At 37.8% G+C, this 12461-nt stretch overlaps 1 protein-coding gene across 3 annotated transcripts in view; it reads left to right on the forward strand.

Moving 5' to 3' along the window:
* Positions 1 to 12461, forward strand: part of ATP7A (ATPase copper transporting alpha) — a 143846-nt gene that overhangs the window by 41838 nt on the left and 89547 nt on the right. The window lies entirely within an intron of this gene.

Here is a 12461-nt window from a genome sequence, read left to right on the forward strand (position 1 = left end):
AAAATAGGAAGGAACACAATGAGACTAAAACAGGCCAAGGACGTGCCCCAAGAAGTCTAGTGAGGACCTCTTCACTGGCATTGGCTTTCTCAGGACTTTTGCCAGTGCCACTGCTGGCATCTTGACTGTGTTCTTGCCTGTGCTGAGAATTATCTCTATCTGTCCTTGTGTATTCATGTCACTTTCTAATGATTCAAAATCCTGGGCAGAAGTGTCTGACTAGCCAAGTCTAGAATCATTTAGCAGCATCTCAGCTTCAAGGGGACAGGGAAAAGGAATATCTGTCTCCTCCCTTCTCCCTTCCTCCCACAACACACACACTTCGGCTTTAATAATGGGAGTCAGGATTGTACTGTTTATTTCCAAGACGCTTGCGGTGGGGGCATTTTCTTGACATGGGATGTGTGTTTGAATGCTGCGTAGCCAAAAATATGGCAACTGTTATACTGTGATGCACTAGAGTTTAATTAATATCCTATTGTAAAAAATTTAGATCGTTTCCAGTTTTGTTCTGTTTAAAGCCACATAGTAATGGACATGTGAGCAATCTACTAGGGGGAATAAGGTATCTTAGCTGTTTTAATTATTATTTTAATTGTAATTTTAACTGTTTTAATTTAGATTTTAAAAGTTATTAGTGAGGTGGAGTAACTTCATGTGTATTGGAATTTTGGTTTTCTTATTTTGTCAATTGTCTGGCATATATATTTTTTGAGATATAATTTAACATACCATAAATTCATTATTTAAAAAATGTCGTCCGGGCGCAGTGGCTCACGCCTGTAATCCCAGCATTTTGGGAGGCTGAGGCTGGTGGATCACGAGGTCGGGAGATTGAGACCATCCTGGACAACATGGTGAAACCGCGTCTCTACTAAAAATACAAAAATTAGCCCGGTGTGGAGGTGCACGCCTATAGTCCCAGCTACTTGGGAGGCTGAAGCAGGAGAATCACTTGAACCTGAGAGGCAGAGGTTGCAGTGAGCCAAGATCACGCCACTGCACTCCAGCCTGGTGACAGAGCGAGACTCTGTCTCAAAAAAGAAAAAAATTTAAAAAAAATTTTAAAAGGTCAAATTCAGTGATTTCTAGTATGTTCACAAACTTGTTTAACTATCATCACTATCTAATTACAGAATATTGTTATTACTCCAAAAAGAAACTCCGTGCATATTTTTTTTCGATAGGTCTACTTTTATTCAATCTGTTTCTTTAAAGCTAATATTAAGGTTTCAGGAAGTTACTCTGCAGGTGGTATTAGGGTATATGTAAGGCTTCTCTGATTAACCCTTTGGCTTTTATTAGTTATACTTTTAAGTTCTAGGGTACATGTGCACAATGTGCAGGTTTGTTACATATGTATACATGTGCCATGTTGGTGTGCTGCACCCATTAACTCATCATTTACATTAGGTATATCTCCTAATGCTATCCCTCCCCACTCCCCTGACCCCACGACAGGCCCCAGTGTGTGATGTTCCCCTTCCTGTGTCCAAGTATTCTCATTGTTCAATTCCCACCTATGAGTGAGAACATGTGGTGTTTGGTTTTTTTGTCCTTGTGATAGTTTGCTGAGAATGATGGTTTCCAGCTGCATCCATGTCCCTACAAACGACATGAACTCATCCTTTTTTATGGCAGCATAGTATTCCATGGTGTATATGTGCCACATTTTCTTAATCCAGTCTATCATTGATGGACATTTGGGTTGGTTCCAAGTCTGCTATTGTGAATAGTGCCGCAGTAAACATACGTGTGCATGTGTCTTTATAGCAGCGTGATTTATAATCCTTTGGGTGTATACTCAGTAATGGGATGGCTGGATCAAATAGTATTTCTAGTTCTAGATCCTTGAGAAATCGCCACACTGTCTTCCACAATGCTTGAACTAGTTTACAGTCCCACCAGCAGTGTAAAAGTGTTCCTATTTCTCCACATCCTCTCCAGCACCTGTTGTTTTCTGATTTTTTAATGATCACCATTCTAAGTGGTGTGAGATGGTATCTCATTGTGGTTTTGATTTGCTTTTCTCTGATGGCCAATGATGAGCATTTTTTCATGTGTCTGTTGGCTGCATAAATGTCTTCTTTTGAGAAGTGTCTGTTCATAACCTTTGCCCACTTTTTGATGGGGTTTTTTTTTCTTGTAAATTTGTTTGAGTTCTCTGTAGATTCTGGATATTAGCCCTTTGTCAGATGAGTAGATTGCAAAAATTTTCTCCCATTCTGTAGGTTGCCTGTTCACTCTGATGGTAGTTTCTTTTGCTGTGCAGAAGCTCTTTAGTTTAATGAGATCCCATTTGTCAATTTTGGCTTTTGTTGCCATTGCTTTTGGTGTTTTAGACATGCCCATGCCTATGTCCTGAATGGTATTGCCTAGGTTTTCTTCTGGGGTTTTTATGGTTTTAGGTCTAACATTTAAGTCTTTAATCCATGTTGAATTAATTTTTGTATAAGATGTAAGGAAGGGATCCAGTTTCAGCTTTCTACTTATGGCTAGCCAGTTTTCCCAGCACCATTTATTAAATAGGGAATCCTTTCCGCATTTCTTGTTTTTGTTAAGTTTGTCAAAGATCAGATGGTTGTAGATGTGTGGTATTATTTCTGAGGGCTCTGTTCTGTTCTATTGGTCTATATCTCTGTTTTGGTACCAGTACCATGCTGTTTTGGTTACTGTAGTCTTGTATTATAGTTTGAAGTCAGGTAGCATGATGCCTCCAGCTTTGTTCTTTTGACTTAGGATTGTCTTGGCAATGCGAGCTCTTTTTTGGTTCCATATGAACTTTAAAGTGGTTTTTTCCAATTCTGTGAAGAAACTCATTGGTAGCTTGATGGGGATGGCATTGAATCTATAAATTACCTTGGGCAGTATGGCCATTTTCATGATATTGATTCTTCCTATCCATGAGCATGGTATGTTCTTCCATTTGTTTGTGTCCTCTTTTATTTCGTTGAGCAGTGTTTGTAATTATTCTTGAAGAGGTCCTTCACATCCTTTGTAAGTTGGATTCCTAGGTATTTTATTCTCTCTGAAACAATTGTGAATGGGAGTTCACTCATGATTTGCCTCTCTGTTTGTCTGTTATTGGTGTATATGAATGCTTGTGATTTTTGCACATTAATTTTGTATCCTGAGACTTTGCTGAAGTTGCTTATCAGCTTAAGCAGATTTTGGGCAGAGATGATGGGGTTTTCTAAATATACAATCATGTCATCTGCAAACAGGGACAATTTAACTTCCTCTTTTCCTAATTGAATACCCTTTATTTCTTTCTCCTGACTGATTGCCCTGGCCAGAACTTCCAACACTATGTTGAACAGGAGTGGTGAGAGAGGGCATCCCTGTCTTGTGCCAGTTTTCAAAGGGAATGCTTCCAATTTTTGCCCATTCAGTATGATATTGACTGTGGGTTTGTCATAAATAGCTGTTATTATTTTGAGAGACATCCCATCAATCCCTAATTTATTGAGCGTTTTTAGCATGAAGGGCTGTGGAATTTTGTCAAAGACCTTTTCTTCGTCTATTGAGAGAATCATGTGGTTTTTGTCTTTGGTTCTGTTTATAAGCTGGATTATGTTTATTGATTTGCATATGTTGAACCAGCCTTGCATCCCAGGGATAAAGCCCACTTGATCATGGTGGATAAGCTTTTTGATGTGCTACTGGATCCGGTTTGCCAGTATTTTATTGAGTATTTTTGCATCGATGTTCATCAGGGATATTGATCTGAAATTCTCTTTTTTTGTTGTGTCTCTGCCAGGCTTTGGTATCAGGATGATGTTGGCCTCATCAAATGAGTTAGGGAGGATTCCCTCTTTTTCTATTGATTGGAATAGTTTCAGAAGGAATGGTACCAGCTCCTGCTTGTACCTCTGGTAGAATTTGGCTGTGAATCCTTCTGGTCCTGGACTTTTTTTGGTTGGTAGGCTATTAATGATTGCCTCAATTTCAGAGCCTGCTATTGGTCTGTTCAGGAATTCAACTTCTTCCTGGTTTAGTCCTTGTGATAGTTTTCTGGTTTGTGTGTGTGCCCAGGAATTTATTGATTTCTTCTAGATTTTCTAGTTTATTTGCATAGATGTGTTTATAGTATTCTCTGATGGTAGTTTGTATTTCTGTGGGATCAGTGGTGATATCCCCTTTATCATTTTTTATTGCATCCATTTTATTCTTCTGTCTTTATATGTTTTTGCAGTTTGTTTACATGGTGGTTTTGCCACACAAAATTTTAAAATTTCATTTAATTACATTTTAATCTCTTTTCCTTTACAGTTTCTGTTTTGGCTTGCTTAGAAATGCTTTCCCTACCCCATGTTTTGTTGTTGTTAGGTAATATTTATTTTTATATTTTCTAGTATTTTTTACTTTTTATTTTTACATCTTGTTCTTTAACTTGAAGTTAATTTAAAGATTATAAGATGGGTTCTAAAAATGTTCACAATTATTAAATGTTTAGCGTATTATCCCAGCACCACTTACTGATTTCCTCAGTGATTTGAATTGCTGCCCTTGTTATATACTGAATTCTTATATACACACATATGTACGTTTCTGGAACTTTCTGTTCTGTTGCAAGGATGTTTCTGTTCTGACATCAGCACAAGACCTTTTTTTTTTTTTTTGAGATGGAGTGTCTCTGTGTTACCCAGGAGTGCGGTGTCGCAGTCTCAGCTCACTGTACCCTCTGCCTCCCAGGTTCAAGTGATTCTCCTGCCTCAGCCTTCCAAGTAGCTTGGACTACAGGCATGCACCACCATGCCCAGCTAATTTTGTATTTTTTAGGTAGAGACGGGTTTCGCCATGTTGGCCAGGCTGGTCTCGAACTCCTGACCTCAGGCAATCCGCCCACCTTGGCCTCCCAAAGTGCTGGGATTATAGGCGTGAGCCTGGCCAATACTTTTTTTTAATAAACTATTTTTTAGTGTAATTTTAGGTCCACAGCAAAATTGAGCAGAAGGTACGGTATGTAGCCTTTTCAGATTGGCTTCTTTCACTTAGTAATGCACATTTAAGTTTCCTCCATTGATAGCTCATCTTTAATGAGTGTACTGAATAATATTTGATTGCCTTGCTGCACTACAGTTTATTTATCCATTCACCTACTAAAGGGTATCTTGGTGGCTTCCAAGTGTCAGCAATTTTGAATAAAGTTGCTATAAACATCTGTGTGTGGTTTTGGTGTAGACATAAGTTTTCAACTCTTTTGGGCAGATACCAAGCAGTGCAATTGCTGGATTGTATGGTAAATTATATTTAGTTCTGTAAGTAACTGCCCAACTGTCTTCCAAAGTGGCTGTACTATTTTGCCTTTCCACTAGCATTAAATGAGCATTCCTAATGCTCCACATCCTCTTCAGCATTTGGTGTTGTCAGCATTCTGGATTTTGGCCATTCTGCTAATAATAGATATGTAGCAGTGTCTCATCATTGTTTTAATTTTCATTTCCCTGATGACATACGATGTGAGGCGTCTTTTCATATGCTTATATATTATCTGTGTATCTTCTTTGGTGAATTGTCTTTTAAGGTCCTTAGCCCATAACATCAGGTTGTTTTCTTAGCACAAGACTTTTTAATAATTAAAACTTTTAAAGACTCTTTTAATGTCTGGTTGGGTAATTAGCATTTAGCATCATTATTTTTTAGTAATGACTTTTATAAAATTAATGGTATACTCGAAATGTTTGGCGAAACTGAGTTGTCCTTTTGAGCCTCACCAAACTTTTATTGTTTTCTTGTAGTTTACTTTTAACAAGTTATGACAGATATAAAATAAGTGTTTTTTCTTTTTCCTTTTTTTTTTTTTTTTTTTTTTTGATAGTCTCGCTCTGTTGCCCAGGCTGGAGTGCAGTGGCCTGATCTCGGCGCACTGCAACGTCTGCCTACTAGGCTCAAGTGATCCTCCCACCTCAGCCTCCTGAGTAGCTGGGACTACAGGGGTGCACCACCGTGCTCAGCTAATTTTTGTATTTTTTGTGGAGACACGGTTTCACTATGTTTCCCAGGCTGGTCTCGAACTCCTGGGCTCAAGCACTCCACCCACCTCAACCTCCCAAAGTGCTTGGATTACAGGCATGAGCCACCATGTCTAGGCTGTCTTTTCAACTTATTCTACATAAGTGGTTAAATACTGACAGTTATTTTAGTTTTCATAGGCATTTAATGTTTTTGCATTTGTTAGTTTTGGCACTATTTTGCCTTAGAAGTAAAATCGTAAGATGGATGTTTCCCTATGAATAAAGCAATAACATTACAGGCAGTTCTTGATTTAGACATAGATTGTGTCTGACAAGTTGAATCAGGTGATTTAAAAATAAATTTTCTTTTCTTTTTAATATTTTTACATTTGGTGGTACGTGTGATTGTTTGTTACATGGGTATTACATGTGTAATCAGGTGATTGTTTTGATGAGGGAGAAGAGGCATTCCAATCACCAAATAGCCTTCAGAGACTCTAAGATTCCTGCACCAAGACCATATTTAACACATAACATTGTTGAAAAGCAACTGATTCATTTGTAATTTCAAATAGTTGAATTCTACTTCCCCATTCCTTCCTGAGATAATGATAACTGCCTTGCAAGAAAAGTTCCGCACACACTAAAAACATGTTTCTACCTTTTGTCTGTTATTGACATGGCAGCACTTGCTTAGCCCCTGTTGGAAAGGGACATAGATACTTGAGGCATATTTCTGACTTTTGGGGAACCTGTTTCTACCTGTGTTTATTGCAGGGTATCGGTATTTTTCAAGCATTCTCTCCACACCACTCTCACCTTTGGCTGGTTTTACTTCATGACTTTTGCAAACCTTGCCCTGTTAAGTTAATCCTTTTGAGGTTATTGTTATCTTTGGACTCCAGTCTGAATTGACTGTATGAACATAGGTAAGTTTCAGCTTTAGCTTCCTTAATTTTAAAAGATTATGATTCTATTTACATAGCAGGATTGTTGTGAGATGCATGCAGTGCTATAGAAATCTGAAGTATCTGTATTGTTATCATAGGACAGCTTATTTGTAGAGATGCTATGACTAGTCTAGGAGTCACAAAAATGGCCAGTGAAGTACGTTGCCTTTTAATTTGAATGTTCTGTTCTTTTTCGACCTTATTAATGTGTTTAAGTATTGCTACCTTATCTTTTAGGAATGGTCAAATGAAAAAAACTGTTATTTATTTTATTTATTTTTCCCGAGATGGAGTCTCACTGTGTCGCCCAGGCTGGGATGCAGTCGCGTGATTTTGGCTCACTGCAACCTCTGCCTCCCGGGTTCAAGCAATTCTTCTGCCTCACTCTCCGAGTAGCTGGGATTACAGGCATGTGCCACCACGCCTGGCTAATTTTTGTATTTTTAGTAGAGACGGGGTTTCACCATATTGGCCAGGCTGGTCTCGAACTCCTGATGTGGTGATCTGCCCACTTTGGCCTCCCAAAGTGCTGGGATTACAGGTGTGAGCAACTGTGCCTGGCAAGAACTGTTATTTTTTAATATATACCTGCCTACTTCAGCTGTTTCATCTGGAATCTTAGTCCTCTGTTTATATAATACTGGTTGTTTGATGAAAGAAATTAGACACTCAGTATTTTGGAAACAGGTTAATAAGATTAATTTTCATTTTAAAGGTTTATACAATTTAAAAGAAAAGGATGCATTATATAAAATAATAGAGAAGCTAATGCTTTCCCCTTTTGTTTTCATTTTAGAGGTGGTAGTGATTTTAAATAAAAGTGAATGGGTAGGAAAAAAATTAATTGATCTGGAAATATTATATAGATACCTTGAAGACAACTAGTTGAATGTTATTTGCATAGCTAGAAATCATCTATTTATTAATAAAATAGGCATGTTTTTATAGCCTCGGTATAATAAAACAGGTTATTTGGGCTTTTTATATATGTGAATTTATCATTGGTCTTACTTATTGAATTATTTCAGTTTCAGTAACTTTTCTCTTAATTTCTGCATACTTCCTATTTTTTTTTCTTTTTCATTTCCCATTAAAATGAGAAAATGAGCTGGCTTTATGAGATGAAATAATTTAGGCCTACAATGAGTATAGGTAGTACTATAACATACCTGTATATTCACTACCCAGCCTAAGAAGTTAAACATTGAATATATAGTTGCATTTCCCCTTTGTGCTCCTCTTAAGTCGCTCCTCTCCTCTCTCCCACCTCAGTCTATTGAATTTGGAGTTTATCATGTCTGTGCACATTTTTGTATTTTTACTATTTTATATTTTCACAACTATATATGTATGCATACAAAAACAATGTATAACATTGTTTTATGTTTTTAAACCTTTGTATCCTTTTTTTGGACATAACATCAACATTTTATTTTATTTTTTATTCATAAACATTGTTTTATTTTGTCTTGCATATTTTAAAATGTATTAGATGGTGTCAAACTATCACTTTGTCATTTGCGTTTTTCTTAGAACATTGTTTTCTTAGAACAATGTTTCTTAGAACATTTTTCTTAGAACATTGTTTTCTTAGAACATGCATTTTTGTATCAACATATATTGATACATAAAAATACTTCTAGTTCATTTGTTTTTAAAATTATTTTTATGGCACATTATAATTATTCATATTTATGGGGGACAATTTGATGTTTTGATACATCTACATGTTGTACAAAGATCAAATCAGGGTATTTAGTATATCTATCACCTTATACATTTATCAGTGCTTTGTGATGAGAACATTCAAAAGCCTCTCATCTAGCTATTTTGTAATGTATAATACCTTAATGTTAACCATCCTCAACCTACTGTGCAATAAAAACACCAGAACTTATTCCTTCTATCTAAATGTGACCTTGTACCCATTTACCAACCTCTTTCCATCCATCCCTTCCCGTCCTTCCCTCTGGTAACCACTGTTCTACTCTATGACATCAATCTTTTTTTTTTTTTTTTGAAATTCCACATGAGCAAGATCATGTGGTATTTGTCTTTTTGTGTTTGGCTTATTTCACTTAACATGATGTCTTCCAGGTCCATCCATGTTGTGACAGATGGCAGAATTTTATTCTTTTTTATGGCTGAATAATATTCCATGTATATATATACACCACATTTTGTTTATCCATTTATCCATTGTTGGACATGGATCGATTCCATATTTTGGCTATTGTAAATACTGCTGCAATAAACATGGAAGTGCAGATAATCTCTTCACCATAACAATTTCATTTCCTTTGAATAAATACCCAGTAGTAGGATTGCTGGATCATATGGTAGTTCAATTTTCAATTTTTTGAGGAATCACCATACTGTTTCCCATAGTGGCCATACTAATTTACAATCCCACCAACTGTGTATAAGCGTTCCCTTTTTTTCCGTATCATCACCACCCCTCTTTTCTTTTGTTATTTTGATAGTAACCATTCTAACTGGAGTGAGTTGGTATCTCCTTGTGGTTTTCGTTTGCATTTTCCTGGTGATCAGTGGTATGGATTGGATCTGTGTCCTGGCCAAATCTCATGTTAAAATGTAATCCCCAGTGTTGGAGGTGGAGCCCAGTGGGAAGGGTTTGGAACATGGGGGCATATCCCTCATGAATGGCTTTGCACTATCCCCTTGGGGATAAGTGAGTTCACATGGGTTGTTTAAAAGTGTGTGGCACCTCCCATTCTCTCTCTCTTGCTCCCACATCACCTTCCACCATGAACAAAAGCTCCTTGAGGCTTCACTGGAAGCTGAGCAGATGCTGACACCATGCTTGTACAGCCTGCAGAACTGTGTGTCAATTAAACCTCTTTTCTTTATCAATTACCCAGTCTCAGTTATTTCTTAGTTTTCTTTTCTTTTTTTTTTTTTTAACGGACACAGGGTCTTGCTCTTTCACCTAGGCTGGAGTGCAGTGGCCCAGTCACAGCTCACCAGAGCCTTGACCTCTTGGGCTTACGTGATCCTCCCACCTCAATCCCCGGGTAGCTGGGAATACAGGTGTATGCCACTACACCTGGCTAACTTGTATTTTTTGTAGAGACGGAGTTTTGTCATGTTGCCCAGGCTTATCTCAAACTCCAGGGCTCAGGCATTCTGCCTGCTTTGGCATTCCAAAGTAGTAGGATTACAGGTGTGAGCCACTGCCCCTGGCCAGGTATTTCTTTATCGCAATACAAGAGCCGCCTCACACAATTAGTGATGTTGAGTGTTTTTTCATGTGCTTATTGGGTATTTGTATGTCTTCTTTTGAGAAATGTCTATTAAGGTCTTTTGGTCATTTTTTAGTTGGGTTATTTTGCGTTAAGTTCTTTATATATTCTGGATATTAACCCCTTGATAAATGTATAGTTTGTAAATATTTTCTCCCATTCTGTAGATTGTCTCTTTACTTTGTTAATTGTTTGTTAATTGTTTCCTTTGCTGTGCAAAAGCTTTTCAGTTTTATGTAATCCCATTTGTCTACTTTTGATTTGTTGTCTGTGCTTTTGAGGTCCATTCAAAACTTCCTTGCTAAGCCCAATGCTGTAAAGTATTTCCTCTGTTTTCTTCTAGTAGTTTCATAGTTTCAGATTTTATATTTAAGCATTGAATCCATTTTGAGTAGATTTTTGTATGTGGTGAGAGGTAGGGGTCTAGTCTCATTCTTCTGCATGTGGCTGTTCAATTTTCTCAGCACCACTTATTGAAGAGAGCAGTGGTGTTTGATATGGTTTGAATGTTTGTCCTTTCCAAATCTCATGTTGAAATGTGATTCCCAATGTTGGAGGTGGGACTTGTGAGAGGCAATTGGATCATGGGGGAAAATCCTTCATGACTGGTTTGGTTGGCACCATCTCCTTGGTGATAAGCAACATATTGTGTGCTTTTTTTTTTTTTTTTTTTTTTTTTCCATCTCTTACAGGAAGGAGAAATCTGGTTGTTTAAAAGATTCTGGGACCTCCCCCTGGTCTCTCTTGCTCATTCTCTTGCCATGTGACATGCTGGCATACCTTCGCCTTCTGCCATAATTGTAAGCTTCCTGAGGCCCTCACAAGAAGCAAATGCCAGCATCATGCTTCTGTATAGCCGGTACAACCATGAGCCCAAATAAATTTTCTTTTCTTTATAAATTGCCCAGTCTCAGGTATTTCCTTATAGTGATGCAAAAATGGACTAACAGTATTCTTAGTACCTTTTTTTGAAAATCAGATGGCTGTAGGTGCATGAATTTATTTTTGGGCTCTATTCTGTTCCATTGTGTATGTGCCTGTTTTTATACCAGTACTATGCTGCTTTGATTACTATAGCCTTGCAACATATTTTCAAGTCAGCTAGTGTGATTCCTCCAGGCTTGTTCTTTTTGCTTCAGATCACCTTGGCTATTTGGGGACTTTTGTCATTCCATATGAATTTTAGGATAGTTTTTTCCTATGTGAAGACTGTCATTGATATTTTTATAGGGATTACTTTGGGTAGTATGGCCATTTTAAAAATATTAATTCTTCCAATCCATGAACGTGGGATAGCTTTTCATTTGTTTGTGTCATCTTCAATTTCTTTCATCGACATTTTTTAGTGGTTTTTTTTTTTTTTTTTTTTTTTTGGAGACAGTCTCACTCTGTCACCCAGGCTGGAATGCAATGGCACGATCTCAGCTCACTGCAATCTCTGCCTCCAGGGTTCAAGTGATTCTCCTGCCTTAGCCTCCCAAATAGCTAGGATTACAGGCATGCACCATCATGCCCAGCTAATTTTGTATTTTTAGTAGAGATGGGGTTTCTCCATGTTGGCCAGGCTGGTCTCGAACTGACCTCAGGTGATCTGCTCACCTCAGCCTCCCAAGATGCTGGGATTACAGGCGTGAGCCACTGCACCCAGCCAGTGTTTTATAGCTTTTAGTGTAGAGGTATTTCGCCTCCTTGGTTAAGTTTATTCCTAAGTATCTTTTTTTTTTTATAGCAATTGTAAATGGAATTTTTTTTTTTCAGGTGGTTTGCTATTAGCATATAGAAACACTGCTGATTTTAATAAGTTAATTTTGTATCTGTAACTTTACCAAATTTATTTTTTTATTTGATTATTATTTTCTTTTCTTTTCTTTTCTTTTTTTTTGAGACGGAGTCTCACTGTGTCACCCAGGCTGGAGTGCAGTGGCGCGATCTCAGCTCACTGCAAGCTCCGCCTCCCAGGTTCACGCCATTCTCCTGCCTCAGCCTCCTGAGTAGCTGGGACTACAGGCGCCCACCACCATGCCCGGCTGATTTTTTGTATTTTTAGTAGAGATGGGGTTTCACTGTGTCCTAGGATGGTCTCCATCTCCTGACCTCGTGATCCACCCACCTCGGCCTCCCAAAGTACTGGAATTACAGGTGTGAGCCACCGCGCCCGGCCCCAAATTTATTTTTTAGTTATGTCTTTCAGTAGATATTTTAGAGTTTTCTTTATATAAGATCATGCCACCTGCAAACAGGGACAATTTGACTTTCTTCTGAAACTTTTTTTTCTAAACTATGTTTATGGG

The sequence above is a fragment of the Macaca mulatta genome, chromosome X (genome assembly GCF_049350105.2).
Source record: "Macaca mulatta isolate MMU2019108-1 chromosome X, T2T-MMU8v2.0, whole genome shotgun sequence".
Taxonomy (NCBI): Eukaryota; Metazoa; Chordata; class Mammalia; order Primates; family Cercopithecidae; genus Macaca; species Macaca mulatta.